Source organism: Cupressus sempervirens, chromosome 9 (genome assembly GCF_028749045.1).
Source record: "Cupressus sempervirens isolate cs-2001-9-10 chromosome 9, ASM2874904v1, whole genome shotgun sequence".
NCBI lineage: Eukaryota > Viridiplantae > Streptophyta > Pinopsida > Cupressales > Cupressaceae > Cupressus > Cupressus sempervirens.
In genome coordinates, this window is record NC_143126.1 from 25,305,232 (window position 1) to 25,323,029 (window position 17,798).

Consider the following 17,798-nt stretch of genomic DNA (forward strand, 5'->3'; position numbering starts at 1 on the left):
ACCCTAGGCCAAAGTTGATTGTGAGGCAAAAAATATTTGCAAACTAGCACCCGAAGGTCCAATTTTCAATTCTGGTATGATCATCTTTCAGATCTATAATTTTATTTGATTTAGATTGACATTTGTTATTTTCCTGCAGATTTTCGGAAAAAAAAATTGGCCAAGCGGCTCTGCAGACAAAATTTTTTTGTAGGAACCGAGCAATGAAACCCCAACCTCTGCAAGTATTTTGGTGGGGATTTATTAAAGTACAAAATTTTTTGGCAACTGACTGCCTGTACATCTAGGCCCAGACACCAGCAGCCAAATTTTCTACCACCGGTAGGCACAATTAATATTTTAGCTAAATTTCAACCACACCAATTGGAACCTTTCATACATTGGCAAGGACTATACTACAAAAAACTCATTTTCTTTTACCCTTGTGGCCCAAGTGTTTTATTAACCACCAGCAGATGTTTCACAATGAATGTGAGACTAATTTCAATCTCCATGCTAGCTTTTCACATTGCAGCACTGCAAATTGTCTTCAGGGATAGAAAATCCACATCCCAGTCATGGCTTGCAAACTTAGTAATCGGCATCTATAGTTCAAATCTCTGGCCACTATAAAAGGTTTCTAGTGCCCGTACATTGGTTGCCCTAGATCCCAACATAGTCCCACAGATAAGTGACCTCACATTGCCCAACTACAAAGACACCACATAGTTGACACATGGCTCCACATAGAGTAGTACACATCAGACCAAACCCATCCATAGAAAATCCCATGTGGACAGCCACTGACCCTTCCACATATGCACTGACTAGTCAACACCACCTCTTTAGACGCTGGTATCATCACTAACTTAGCCACCCAGTTAGCAAGCAAACTCAACTTTTTGTACCCACCACATGGATTACAAATTTTTTGCCATGTGGACTACCTGTGCCATATGGACACAACTAGTTAGCCATCTATATGCTAAGTCAACAATCTATACTGCCATGTCACCTGGGCAGCTATTTTTTTTGCTAACATTAGCCAAATACGAGGTTAAATTTGATAGTCATATAACCCTCATTTCTAGGCATTTTATAACTATTGTGATGATCATTTGATCATAAAATTTAAGCACACAGTTTTCTACCTAGACCCCTCTCCAAATTTAGTTTTGATTTGGTAGCCCAACTTTGAGAGGCCATAATTCAGTCATCTGGACTCCAAATTAGGTGTAATTTTTTTGATTTTGGATACAATTTCCTAAAATTTCTAGTGGTGGTGTTCTTTTCTAGTTTTGGTGCAAGAATTTTTCAAAAAATGCATCTTTTGGTGATTGTACCTATCCAATCCTCCATTTCGCAACTTGAAACACTCCATACGAGCACATCTGGACTCCTTTTTAGGTTCTATTTTTTTTAAAGTGCATTATTTTTCATCTACTTTCTAGATCTACATTTAGATAATAAGGTGTGTGGACAAAAATATCACTTTTAGAACTATGGAATTTTTTGCATTGTATTACTTTAATTACTTTCCAAAATTGTTGTATATCTGAGCTACAATGCTTAGTTCTAGATTTAGGCCTCAAAAGGTACGTAATTGTAACCAAAAAAATCAGAAGTCCATCTTGTACATTTTGACAAGTGACCCATTGTACATGTACGACCTATAAAACCCTAAATCTTGCATTAAGGGAGGGTTCTTTGATTCTTTGAGGGTCTATTGATTAATCTCATGGAGCCTTGTCAGATATGTTAGTCTAGTATTAGACCATAGTTGACAACAAGGAACTATCACAAATGGAGTGCTTTGATACTTGATCATCTAAGAGACCATCAAGAATTGTTTCCTTATCTCTATTCATTGCCACCTCATCTTAATTAGACACATCTTGTACACCTTCGTCACTTTCTATATAACAATATGAGTAAGGAATCTTTTTCTCCTCTTAAAATGGCAAGTTTTCGTCATGATATTTGGATGTATATTTGGGAAGCATATGGAGATCTATGTGTTCCTCCATCTCCAAAGGACATTCTACATCTAGTCACTCCAGCTATGGTTTCTTCAACTCCAGCTACAATCACACCTCCAGATGCTCCTATTGCTCCTATTGATCCTATTTTAGCCACAGATGCTTCGGATTCAATGTAGTAGGACACTTTGTGTCTTCCTACTTTACCTTCATGCGACAACTTCCTACCAAATATTGCAGCTCTATTTGAGGAATCCCACATTGAAGATGTGGGAGACATCCTAGATGATATTCCTCATCTCTTTGAGTCTAATTATTCATCCATTTCCATAGTGATAGATTCATGTACTTCAGCATAGTAGGGTACACTTTGTCTTCCAGTTCTAGCCTCAGGTGATGACTTCTTGATTGACATTTTAGGTTTGTTCATGGAGTCACACACAATAGATTTGGAGGACTTCTTCGATGATATCCTGCTCCTCTTTGATAAGGATGATCCTTCTACAATTGTTGCAAGGGCTCACTCTGACCCAAATGTCTATTCTCTACATGATTAGTCTTTATAGGTTGATGTGATTATGGATCCTTGTGTATAGCATTTGCAGGATGTCTCTTTATCATTTGAGAAGATAGATTGTTCTTTGAAACAAGTTCTACAGCAATCCTTGCTCGATCTGCACTTCTTCTCAGTAGTTTTGGAAGCATCCACCATCAGTATCAACATAGCAATAGTTGAGCAGGTTTTAGAGACACCTTTCATCATTGAGATTCTTTCTATACATAGGGGAAGCATCTCACCAGTTCCTCTACCACTGTTTCTTCTAAAGAGGAGGAACAGCATTCAACAGTCATGGATTAGCTACTACATTAGAGCATTTCTCACTGATTGGCACACTACTTTTAGATGGAGAACTACCTTGTCTCCTTCTTCTTCTCCTTTATGGGGGGGATTTTTTTCCTCTTAGGGAGTTTTTTCCTTCTCCCATTTCTCTATTGTATATACTTGATGTATGTTGTAATCGGGGGGTCTTGATTACTCCATCCATCCATGCATCCCTTTTCATCTCTCTTTTTGGGGGAGAGTTTGTCCCATGAGATTTTTCCTCTTTCTCTGCTTTCTGAGAGATTGCATTTCATTATGTACATGGGTACCTAACATGACCTAGCAGTTGGGACCCATTATGCATTTCATCCTAGTTTTTGTAAGCTTATGGGCATTCCCCTAAGTTACACTTAAGGGGGGGTTTTAGTGTAAATCATTATTCACTATTTACACTTACTTAAGTTTACTTAGGTTAATGCATTATTTTAATATTTATTTATTAGTCACCTAGGAGTATGTGCACTCTTGTGAGTTGTCATGTTGACAACACGAGAGTTTGCACCTCTTTATATGCACATGGTGTCTACAACATAGGAGTAAGCACTTTATTTCAGCACATGGTGTCTACAACATCTCCACACGTGGGACACCTTGTCATGCTTATCCTCTCATTATTTCACATAAATTCATGCATAATGGAGGACGTGTGCTTAGTTTTCAAGCTTATCTACTAGCACCTTCTAGAGACATTCTAGATGCATCTTAGAGTCCTTTATATATAGGCACTCCTAGTGTATACAATCATCTAATATGAACATACTGATGAATTAGGACATCACTATTTTGAGAGGAGTACTTACTACTTTGGTTGGAGCCTTGGGAGCTATAGGAATTAGTGCCTAAAAGTGAGCAGTCTGAGGTTAAATAGACTTCTTGTTGCCCATATCTTGCCTCTATTGGGGAGCAACATTTGGTTGTGCATTCATCACAGGTATATGAAAAGCAGTACTTGAAGTTGAAACTTGATTTAGTGGAGGATGTGTGGCATCCTCAATAGCTCTTCTTTTTCTTCTGGCATTGTAAGCTATGGCATCATGATTGGTATGACAATGCTCCTCTGGTTGATGGTTCATAAAATAATAATCACCCTGTTTGTATACAAAAAGTATCAATAGATTGGTGAGCACTACATTGCTAATTTTTTGCTTGATCCTATCTGACCAATGCATAAGATGATTCTTATCTTTCACACATACAATAACCATATAAATAGTTGCATGATGGACAAATGTCTTGCTCCTAAGAAATATTTTTCTAGGGAACTGATGCCTTGTTTGGATTTGTGTTTGCATTTACAATAGGGGCATTACCCATGGATCTATTTTGATTGTATGGAGCATAACCTTATCCTTTATTTGGTGGTCTATTATATATGGGGCCTTGATAATGAGGTTGGAGAGGCCTATTTCTTTGAGCTTTTTTTCTCTTAATGGTCACCAACTCGTTGCTCATCTTTTGCACCACTGAGAAGTTGTCCCCCATCTTCTTTTCTTGATCTTGCAAATTTTTTTCTATATTTTGCATCATCATTTGCATCATGGCCTCAATCTTATCTACTCCATAGAAGATGTGGAAGTTATTGGGGCTATAGCAAGAGATCATCCTACAGACGTGGTAGGGATAGGGGCTACTATAGGTTAATGATTAGGCATGTCTAGGAAGAAAAGCATTGGAGGTCTTGGAGCTAATTTTCCTCCTTCTATCAAGATATTCTTTTCTCTTATAGCAATTTCACATGCAGATGGCAAGTTATCCCCTCCCATGGATTGTAAAGTGGCAACAATGTCACAATTAGAGGCTTTAAGGTAATGTATGAAAGCATTACAAGGAGAAGGTTTTACTGCAGTGGGTATTCTATCCCATGTCTTCTAAAATCTATAATTTAAATCAGTCATGCATTCATGGGGTGCTCTTTTAATGGTATTTTTGTACTCCAAAAGTGATAGGTGATCACTTTTATCCTCAAAATACTTACAAATCCTTTCACTTAACTCATCCCTGTAGACATCTAAATCTGATTACATCAATAAGTAACCATATTTAGTCATCTCCTAGGACATTATTGGTTAAATATTTACTATTTAATTAATTAATCTTCATCACCTAGTTAATTAATTAATTAAATTAACTATAGTCCAATTGATAAAATCAAATGATCACCCAAAACCAATTTATCAATTAAATCCCTCTTCCCCTATTAAATTGGATAAATCATTAAATCTATTCAATTTAATTCCATACTCCCATTTTATTGAATAAAACATTTAATAAAATATCTAAAATTCTAAAAGCCTTCCTAAACCCTATCCTAACCCCTAATCCAACCCATTCACACATACTAACCTCACTTAGCCAGCTAACTAACCCATCCCATCAAAGCTAAATCACTCACCCCTAACCCCCCTTCTAAGATAATCTTAAATCCTCTTCTAATCATGTGCACAATCATAAACATGGGTTAAGACTTGCTAACCCAAGCCAAAGTCAACAAATATCTTCTCCCTTCACCCTCCAACATTTATGACTCTTACACCTCTCCCATCATCACTCATGACTCTTACATCCCTCTTACATACTCAACCACCCTCATCAAGCCTTTGACCAACCCTTATCCTATCCCCTCACATGCACTCTCCTTGTGACACTTATCACCTCCTCATTGGTGCTAAACTAGCACAATCCTTGTGCTCCCTTTTGAGTGCATCCTGACCCTCCCTCACCATCTCATCATCTTGACATCTTGGCCCTCCATTCCTCCACCCCTTGGCCTATAAATTGACCCTCCCTCCTTCACTAAAATAATCCATCCTCCATGCAAAGTTATAATGATATTTTGAGAGCACACACACTACCAAAATACCATTATAATGGCAAAATCACTCCATGACTCCACTGTTGCAACATTATCTCACTTACTTCATCCATCCATTTGAAGCTTGAGCTATACTTGTGAGCACACATACCTTAAATCGAGGAAAAATCTATTGCATCATGATGTTATACCATTAGGAGCCTACCATTCTTGGTTTGCTTCCTTTTGTGGTGATAACAATCAGTCCTATCTTAAGTGTTTTCTTATTTACTATTGTTGATGATTTCCTTAATAGCTAGTATTCAATTTGTGCTACTAAACTAGGTGATACATTTTGGCACGCCCGGTGGGACCCTGCATTTGGGTCACTCTAATCAATTTTTAAGCTTTTTTGTGATATTTAACCAAATTTAACTTGGTTTGCTTGTGTATTTTTGCAAAAGGTTTGCTAATATTTTTGCAAGTACACAAGTTCCCCTTTCAAAATTGTGCCATCGGCCATATAATTGGTTTTCATTTTTGAGACTTGAAAAATGTGTTATTTTTGCGATCTCGCGACCTCGAAATCATGATCCTGCGATCGTGAGAACGTGGCTATTCTCCGGTGGGAATGCAAACCCACCAATTTTTTTTCATAGGAACGTGATCATTGACCTGTCAAATTTTTCAAACCTATACTTATCATTGACCTCTCAAACTCGCCAAAAAATTCTCCTATGGCAACACTAAAAAAATACGCCTGCAAGATTGCTCTGTGTCATTTATCTCGTGGCCCATCTTTCTGCATTTTTTTACTAGTTTTATGTTTCGCGAGACCGCTATCTAAACCCACGAGAATGCTATCTAAACCTGTGGGAACACTGTTAAAATTTGCAGGATCACTATCCTGTTGCTTATCCTTGCATTCCCACACACGGGATCGTAAACATGTGGGATTACTATCTTAAAACTCATGGGATTGTAAACCTACAAGATCGCTATCCTAACTCGTGGGATTCCCAAAAAATCAAAAAATTCAAAAAATCAGAAATGTATTAAAAAAAAAAACAAAACAAAAGTTGACTTTTAGTGGTTCCGTAGGATATGCACTATTCTGAGTTGATTTACGCATATAAAAAATAACAAAAAAAATTAAAATTAAAATTTCACAATAGTTAAGCTTTCATTTTGGAAGATTTCGGGTGACTAATCAAATTGTTTTTTTTTGTAACATTGCAAGTTGGAGCATCTTACAAACCTAATCATGTTTTTTGTATGTTTTTCTTAGAATGAACTTGCATGTTTAAACACATCTTTCATTGAATGAATGTCACTCAAATCACTCTCGAATGCCATGGACTAAAATCAAGCTCTTATTGGAATGCATGATTAAAGCAATAAATACAATTTTGAATGCCAAGGATCAAATATTCATTGCAATACCTCACACTTCGAATCTAGGCATAAAATACTTAAACACAATCTTGAATACCTAACAATCAATGAACATTGCATGGTTTTGACACACTTCAATGATGCTCAAATTTCTTATGTTGACGATCTCTCAATTTCCATTATGTTGATGATGTTGTCAAGTTGGAATGAACATTGTATGTTATAAACACGAGTGTCTTCAATCATAGCTTACAAAATCTAAATCATCAATTGAAAAATAACGAGTGTCTTTAAACCCAAGATCACTTATGTGGTCTTGTTTTACACTTTTTAGGAGGCCTACTTGGGGATTTCATCACCCTTTGGGATGACCTCAACTCTAGCGTTTTGGCAGAGTATAAATATCAGGAGGTGAATTGAAAGACACCTCTCTTGGAAGCATAATCTTGTCACTCTTGGCTAAGCCCCAAAGAACCTTATACCTTTGGGAAGTGAAGTTGGAGATTTGGGTTACCGTCTCCTCCCGGCTGAGTGGCATTATTTTCTTTCATCTACAGAATTGGGCCTCATGTACCTTGCATATATCAAGGACACCCCTAGCTAATCTTGTATATCCTAGCAAACATCTTATAGGGCTATCGATGTGTTTGATGTGCTTACGTATTCAACATCCTCCCCATGTTTTAGAAAAAATCAAATCATTTTGCTAAAGAGATCACTTGTCTATCTTTTGAAATGGTTGTTAGCAAGTTCATTCACAACAACCCAACCATTGGTCAAACATTCAACCCAAATGAAGGGCATACTTAGCATAATCACTGCCTCATCCAAGATTCAATCAAGCTTCCAAGCCTTCCTCTAGTACCATCATTCCCAAGGTCTTCCATAGAGTCTTCCTCTTCTCTCCATGTCTTAACTATGCAGCATCCCATCCCTACCCAATTCATCATCCAAATCTGAATTTGAGCTTCTCAACTTATCCTAATCTACATTTTCATTTTCATCCTTCATCCCCACCTAACTCATCATTAAAACATCATGTCACAATCCTATTATGATGAGTTTTGTCATCCCACCTTTTCTCCCACTCCATCCTATTCCAATGATGATGATGATCTTGTCAACTACAATGGATATATTGAAAGCCTTAGAGATATTCCTCCAAACATCCCCCAAAATCCAAACATTCCTCCCAACTACTCCGTCCCTCCTCCAAACATACCCACTAGTACTCCTTACCATGCCTTTGAGAAGGGAAATCCATTATTATCCTTATCCTTACCTCCTTCCTATATTGTGCCCACATATACCTCTTATACATCAATCATATCTCCATCTTCCTCTACCTTCATCTCCCAACCTCCACCATTCCAGAACAATTCTAGTAGCTACATCCCTAGTCCAAATGCACCATCCAAATATCTTCCAAACCCCTTTCCAAATCCTCCAACCAGTCCTAGCCATACAATATATCACCCCAATCCCCTTACTCCTCCCAGTCCAACACACTTGTCTCTAAGGAATTTTACAAGGGAACCCAAAGCAATTCCATCTCCCACACCACCATTCCTCTTACATCATCCTATCGCTACCATCCCTATCACATCCATCCCACTTATCAAACCCCTTCCATCTCCTACCTCCCATTCATCAAATCCCTCCAAATCCCATCCACATCTCCTCCTCCTAGCATTACCCAAATCCCATATAATGAACCTAATGAGTCCCTCCCCCATCAACTCATCCCCATTGAAGAAACTCCTACCCATCCATCTACCTCACTTAAAAAGACCATCCATACTTCTCCTATCATACCATCCACTCCCATCCTTTCTTGTCAAGATCTTGTCCAAAAGCATGTTGAAATATCCCCCAACACAATAGAAAATCCTACCATCCCACTTATTCCCCTACATGATCCACTTTTACCATCCCCTCCATCTCTGAATCCTACCATCTTACCTACTCCATCTCAAAATCCATTTCCATCAACCCATCCCTATCAAGATACTCTCCTTCCATCCCCTTTGCTCCATGATCATACATCTCCCATAATCCATGATGATAGATCCATCGAAGAAGAACTAACTATCATATATGAATCTTTGAATCCTTTAGCTAATAATGGACTCACATCTTGTGTTCCAAATAATGAACATCATATTGAAGAAAGAAATAAAAGTGTATCTCTAGATGTTGGTATCCCTACTATTCTTGCATGGTTGCAAGTCCTTCCATCTCCACCCCAAAGTTCTCATCCATCTTATTATGCGTCTATTTTGGGCCCTTATCCTACTCCTTATCTCCAACCCTCCATTTTGGGTCCATATACCCCTTATCCAAATCGCCCACCCTTTCCATCCATTTTGGGTCCTTATATACCTAATATGAATCCTTTATCTCCTCCATCTATTTTGGGACCTACACCTTCCCTGTTTCCATCTATTTTGGGCCCATATCCTTCATTCCCTCCATCCATTTTGGGAAATTATATACATCCATATCCTATATTCCAATCCATCATTCCATCCCCTCAAATCCACCAGCTAGATCATCAAAGGCACTCATCCTTGAATCCCTTCCAACCTTCAACCTCTATCTTTCCATCCACAATCCCTCCATCTCCTCCATGTTGTTGTTCCCATACCATGGCTAATAAAAGCATATTGGATGCCAAAATAAAAAAGCATAAATCCAATCCACAAAAATCCAAGTCTCAACATCTCCCTTCTAAAATACATGTTCCAGAAGAGAAACATGTAATCCCAATCAAAGAAAAAGTCAAGAGGCCACAAAGATCCAAGCTGCAAAAGTTGAAAATCATGTGGATACCAAAGATGCTCATAAAATAAATTCATCTCAAAGAAAAATATCAATTGGCATCCATTCATGCTACTCAAAAAGCCTCATATATTCATCCTTTATCCAAATCTCCATATATACATCCTTCATCCCCCTAATCTGCTCTTAGTCCATTTCCTTCTTATCCTCAATTTCCCATTCTCCATCTTCCAACTCTACTTTAGTCCTTATCTTTCTCTTCCTCCATTTTCTCCTCAACCTCACTCAATACCATCTTTCCCACTACTTTATCACCTCTCAAGGTGTGTGCTAATGATGATCTTTCCATTTTCCTCGTCCATTTACCCACAAGCATTGTGTCTTCACATACATTATCTACCAAACTCCCACCCACCATTCCACTTGTTCAATCCAATCCTTTTCCATCCATCCTACCAACATCTATGAGTAAAAGTGCATCAAAAAAAAATTTTTAAAAACAAAAAAAAATCATCCAATGGTGAAAACTTGGCAATTCAGGCGCCTTGGACAAGTACCATGGTGAAAACTTGGCAGACAAGCGTCATGCATAATCCCTCCATCCAAATGCTCTATACACTTAGGGGCACATTCCATCACCCATCATACCCATCTCATCCCACCATACCAACCACATCCTATCCATTTCACCCACCATCCTCCTTTGGATTTTGATAGAAATAAAGTCCACCAATAGATACATTCTTTTGGTCATCCTTTTGACATCCATTTTCCATCAAAGTTTGTATCCCCCTATCCTTTATTTACCCATTCTTTCATCCATCCAATCCCTCCATTGGCCTCATCCACCCCTCCTCCTTATCCTCTACCTCATTAACCTTTCACATCCTAGCTTTCATCTATCTCCCTCATCCTCTTGTTGACCAATATTCCATCCTAACACATCCCTCATAAAAAATCCTCTTGAATAGCATATTATAACTGGGGGCACTCTATTCCTTGGAGACCATGTCGTTTCCATCTTTCCATCAATCCTTATCATTTTCCATCCCTCTATCCACTATTTCCTTTTTCATCTATCCTTGCATCTCCCAGCATTACCTCCATCTTTCCATCACCTAGTACATCCCTTGCCATTGGTATCTAGCCCTCAGCTATTCCTCATCCTGAGCTTCCATTTGCTATCCTCTCATCCTAAGCTTTTCATCCACTCTCTTCTCATCTTGAGCCTTCTTACTCCCACTATCTTAAGTTTTTCACCAACCATCTTCTCCTTTTGATATTTTCATCCCCTCTATCTCCTTATCCCACACTTTTCCTATACCTCCCCATCTCAAGCTTTTCATCCTATATCTTCTCATCCCAAACCTTTCATCCACTTTCTCATCATCTTTATCTTTCTTGTCACTATCCTCTCACACTAAGCTTTTGTATGGTAATCCCTTGTACATCTTTTAATCTATCAACTATCTATTCCTTGCGCATAAGTTCTTATCTTGGTCCCATTGTATACCTATCATCTTTTCGCGTCAGTTCCTGCTTGATCACAAATTGCAGTTCTCTTGGTTAGGTACTTTAGTGAATCCTTGTATGAGATCCCTTGTCATCAAAATGTTGTCTTCAATAGTTCTGATTTCCCAACTCATCCTAGTCCTCAATATTACCAATTAATCCTTGTAGGATGCATCCTTCCTCTCATCTGATCTTGGTCCATCAGTATCTAGTCCTACCAATCTTTTTGGCAAAAGGTTCACATTTTTATGGATTTACATTTTCTTTCAATTTATTTTCTTTTCGAGATTTGAAGCATGATTCTTACAGTATCTCTTCCAAGTGATTTCAGTTGTTCCCTCCTCCAAGTCACCATGATCTTTAATATCATAGTGTGCTACGAATGGGGCAATTCGAGTGCAAGGCCTTGATCAAGTCTTTCATCTTTTCTTTTTTCTTCTGCTTGTGGGTTACCCAGTACCGTTCCCACTCTGATTCTCCCAAGATTCATGTGTGATGCTAGGGAAACCCTTGCATGTTTGTTTCGTCTCAGTCTTATGTAATATTGGTACAAAGGCCTTGATGTTCTTGGTAACCCTGGCATATACCCAATATTCCTATATCAAAGAAATGCTCAATTACATGGTGGTGCTCCCCTTTGGAACACCCACACACTCAAGATTCACTAGATTACTTCACACTGCCATCCTATCAAAGCCTGATATCCTATCCAAACATCCCATCCTATTAGTGCAACCCATCCTATCCAAACATCTCATCCTTATCCAAGCTTCCCATCTCACCCAAGAATCCCACCCTATCCAAGAATCATATCCTATCCAAGCATTGCATCCAATGAATCCTGCCATCATGATCCAACCAATCTCTCAATCTCATCATATCCAATATTGTTTTAATCATAATCATAGCTCTTGCATCAAATCATAATCATAGCTCCTGCATCAAATTATAACCATAGCTCTTGAATCAATCATAATCATATCTCCTGCATCAATCATAATCATAGCTCTTGCATCCATCATAATCTTTATCATCACCAATCCTCATCTTTGCATCATAATCTCCCCAACCTTACCATCTTCTAAAATCACTTATGTGGGTTTGATTTCAATAGCCAATCACCCTCCCCCCCTCTCCCTTAATCCTTGTCCTTACCCATCGCTTGTCCTTGTGTAAGCTATTTTCCTTTGTATCATTCTCCCCAAGGGAGAGTATGAGGTTTCTCAAACCCCTCTCTTAGCCACTCTCAGTCCTTTTGCTTACCCTTGTTTTTTGTACTTTTCAAGAAGCTATTAGGCCTCACCTTCTCTCCCCGCCACCTTCTTGAGGGGGCATCATGCAGTCCATTCTCTCCTCTTCTACTCAAAACTAGGGCAACTATGTTTTCTTAAAAAGTCTTCTTTGTGTCATTTATATTTGAACTTCTTTGAAATAGTGTTGTTCCAACACTATGTCAAAGAGAGGCAAAATGTAGACACCTAAATCTGATTACATCAATAAGTAATCATATTTAGTCATCTCCTAGGACATTATTGATTAAATAGTTACTATTTAATTAATTAATTGTCACCCCCTAGTTAATTAATTAATTCAATTAACTATAGTCCAATTGATAAAATCAAACGATCACCCAAAATCAATTTATCAATTAAATCCCTCTTCCCCTATTAAATTGGATAAATCATTAAATCTATTCAATTTAATTCCATACTCCCATTTTATTGAATAAAACATTTAATAAAATATCTAAAATCCTAAAAGCCTTCCTAAACCCTATCCTAACCCCTAATCCAACCCATTCACACATACTAACCTCACTTAGCCAGCTAACTAACCCATCCCATCAAAGCTAAATCACTCACCCCTAACCTCCCTTCTAAGCTAATCCTAAATCCTCTTCTAATCATGTGCACAATCATAAACATGGGTTAAGACTTGCTAACCCAAGCCAAAGTCAACAAATATCTTCTCCCCTCACCCTCCAACATTTATGACTCTTACACCTCTCCCATCCTCACTCATGACTCTTACATCCCTCTTACATACTCAACCACCCTCATCAAGCCTTTGACCAACCCTTATCCTATCCCCTCACATGCACTCTCCTTGTGACACTTGTCACCTCCTCATTGGTGCTAAACTAGAACAATCCTTGTGCTCCCTTTTGAGTGCATCCTGACCCTCCCTCACCATCTCATCATCCTGACATCTTGGCCCTCTATTCCTCCACTCCTTGGCCTATAAATTGAATCTCCCTCCTTCACTAAAAGAATCCATCCTCCATGCAAAGTTATAATGATATTTTGAGAGCACACACACTACCAAAATACCATTATAATGGAAAAATCACTCCATGACTCCATTGTTGCAACCTTATCTCACTCACTCCATCCATCCATTTGAAGCTTGAGCTATACTTGTGAGCACACATACCTTAAATCGGGGACAAATTTATTGCATCATAATGTTGCACCATTAGGAGCCTACCATTCTTGGTTTGCTTCCTTTTGTGGTGATAACAATCAGTCCTATCTTAAGTGTTTGCTTATTTAGTATTGTTGATGCTTTCCTTAATAGCTAGTATTCAATTTGCACTACTAAACTAGGTGATACAATCCCAGTTAGTGATTGAATATTGAGGTAATCCCCTATACCATTGTAAGGCTTTTCCCTTTAGAGATGAAGCTAGAAGCCTAATATCAATATCATCTTCTGTAATACCATGGATATTACAGATATTTGAGATTTCTTGAATATGCTTTAAGGGAGAAATGGAGGTTTCACCAGTAAACTCTAGTAGACTTTTAAGTGCAACAATTGGAATATCATGTCTCTAGGCTACAATGAGGGGACTTCCACGATTGAAGGTGGAAAAAGAATGGGCTCTAGGTTGTGTCATGTGTAATAATGATCTATTTAAATGGATAGATAGTATCCTAGGCTATGACCTATCAACAGGAGGAGTAGAGAGAGATGTTGCAGGTGTATGTATTACTTTTGTGCTCCTAACTGGTGATAGAGATAATCTATCTTTCTTTCTTCAAGGATTTGAAAATGAAAGATCAGTATATTGAAAGTTGCCTCTAGAAGATGCCCTTATATGAGTTTTGGGCATGAATCATGGCAATTTTGGTTTGAAAAAAAGATGTGGAAGTAGAGTAGAGTCACCCAGTGCTTGAATGTGAGCCTCTTGAACACCTAGAATGCTAAGAAAAACACTATCTCCTCAACATAATTTGAAGTTCTTCTCTTTGACACCAATGAACTAGTGGACATAGAATGCTTCAATATGAGTCCCACCGGGCATGCCAAAAACTGTTGACATCAAATTTTGCACCCTTGCCTAAAGTTTTTACCTAAAGGCAACCTTGTGTAACATAGAAATAATCTCAAAAATGTGGGACTTTTCAATTAAAGATTGAGTCTCCAAAGAAGGTTGGATTCCTTACTATCAAGGTGCACCTAACTATTTCTTGAGAGGAAAAGGGAGAAGGAATGCATGAAAGCAAACTACTTATTCTAATCTAAGAGGGGTGATACACTGAATAGTATTTTTTAATATTATCCCTATCCAAGGAAGCATAGTTCATTAATATAATCCTCAAATACACAAATTCTATCTTAGCTTTGACTCAACAATCATGCAGAGATCAAGAATCAATGAAATGGTATAAGGAAGGTATTTCACTTTATATCATTTAAAGACAAATAGACACAATATATGAAGAAAGAATGAAGGCAATACATCAATATAAAGAAAAATATGTTGTACAATATATTAATGGAAGAAGGAAATACAATTAAGAATTAAATTCATTCACAGGAAAAGAATTACAGTAACAGGGCATAGAATACTAATACTATAGAATTAGAGAAAAGACAACCCTTGGAAGGTTTACAAAACTTTCTTTTATAGCTCAAGTATAACTAAGAAACTTCTCCCTTAATCCAAACTGAAACTACTGCCCTTAAATTCTTAGAGAATACTCATTGCTAATCCAAAGAATATTTGATTGAGTGTGTGTCCATATGCATAAAATCATATCTTTCATACAATTTAAGACCTTAAAGAGACAGAAACAATGTTCATAACTGCATGTTTAGATAAATGGACAACCTAGAGCAATGATTGAATGTCTTCTACATCAAATAGGCATGGATAACATCAAAGGATAGTTGAAGACAATCAAGGAATTAGTTTTCCATTAAAGAGTTTCCTTTAAGACTATTTTTTATGCACCAGATTAGATAAATCATATTCATCAACTGAAGTCAATCATCTAACCTACCATGTGGCCCAATGCTCTCAAAGTGTTTCACCATATTTTCTTTCTTTCTTTTTGATGACCTAAGTCTACCTTCATTCATGGCTTTGCGGAATTCTTTTCAACTTAACCATCTAGGCTTATGAAACCATGACTATCCTTGTTTATACCTAATCATTGTGTTACAGCTTGAAATCTTTTTATTTCCTTAACCATGGAGACCCTACAACAACATGAATTTAACTACTCTTTATCATCATTGTGGTTATGGGTCTAGCATCTTTCTCCTTTGAGATGTTGCAAATGCCTTTGAACTTAACTACTCGATGTTGATCACAACCTCATGACTATTTGAATTAACTCATCCCCTAACCTTGTGAACGATTGATCAAAGAATTCACATCATTGCCATGTTTACCTTAGGTTGACCTTAACCCTCTATGTAGATGTGATGCCTTATGGACCTTAACTATAAATTCTTTCATGGCTTCACAACTTGAAACTGAGTGTGACATGAAACATGTGCAACCTTCTGACTATGTATTTCATTGCTTCGAGGCTTAAGATTAGACTACACCCTTGATACTTGTGACTGTGTGAAGACCAACCCTTGACTACTGATTGCCCAGTCATAATCACAAATAGCTATATTTATTTAACCTTGCAAAGCTATGACCAAAGGTTCATGGCTTTGAGGCCTTAACCCAGAGTTCAACTTTTAACCCTATGATAATGTGACTAAAGTTCTTTCACCTCTTTGTAGTCTAAATTATGGTTATCTCTTAACCCTTTGTGATTGAGCAAACAAGGAAAGGTCACAGCATTGCCATCTTGACTCATGATTAAGCCTAACTCCTTGCAACTGTGTAATCAAGAAGTAATGGCAATGTTGCCACTTGAATTGTTAACTTAGAAGTTAACCCTTTGAATGAGTGATAAAGGGAATCATCACATCGCATCCCTGGCCATGGGTTAGGCCTTAACCTCTTACAATTGTGCAAAACACTAGAATCCTGACTAGTAGAGTTGATCTTCACATGGTTGCTACCTAAAATTGGTTGAGCTTGAAGATGCCTGTGATCATGCAACTAATAGCTAGTTGCAACATCGCAACTTAAAACTAAAAGCCTACCCTTTGATCTATAAAACCATGATGGCATTGAATATGACCATTTTATGGAATTACAACCCTCATCTCTGTTAAGCCTTAACTCCCTGTGACCGAGCAAAAAGATATGGTCGCATCATCGCAGCCAAAAAACCTTTATTCCATGAAGTCTTAAAAGACTTAGGACTATAAAGGGAAAGTCAAAGCCTCTTGTTGTATTCTTAAAGGCCTACATGGAAAATTGAAAAGTCCAATGAATGTGAGCATGGCTTGTGACCCTAGATAAATTTAATTTTGAGGATGGGGGAAAAATGGTGAATAGAGCCTAAGTGCTAAAACTATTGAAAAGTCCAAATTGGAAAGTAGGTGGAGTTTTTCTAAGGAGGGATGATGCAAAGCTAACTTTAATGGGACAACCAAAATAAATCTAGGGTTGGTTGGGTGTGGGGGAGTGATAAGAAACCATTTTGGCCAAAGTATTGTAGTGGTGGCTCTCCCCTTTGGATCATAGACCAACCATATCGTTGAGGCTATTTCCACTCTCCAAATAACCAAATTGGCTAAAAATTAAGGCATTTCTAATCTCTAGTTAGAAGGAGACTCAATGAACATTATCAGTTGCCTTAAAGGAAAAATTAAGCCCTCTTGGAATATTGAAAATATAATAATAGAAATTAAATATATTCTTAATTCCATAGAAGACTACTATATTTCACATATCTATCATGAATCCAACATGGTGGCTGACGCAATCACCAATGAGGTAGTGAGTTGTCAAAGGAACATGACCTGGCAGGGTGATGAAAGCCTCCTTGTATGATAGGGAGAATAGGGATGAACCAATCACTGATTCATGTTTCATGTCTTCCTTTGAGACTTAGGGTGTCTTGCTAGATCACCACATGGACTTATAGGACCTTTTTCAATCATAGATTCCCCAATCCTACACCCTACTCCACTATCTTGATCAATATTCACTTCTTGTTGTCTAATAGGCTCTCATTCTGGATGAAGAGCATTCACGGTCTTCAACAAAACTAGTTCTTTCCTTTTTTTTTTACCATACTTCACAACGACCTTGTAGGATCATGGAGGAGTCACCCTT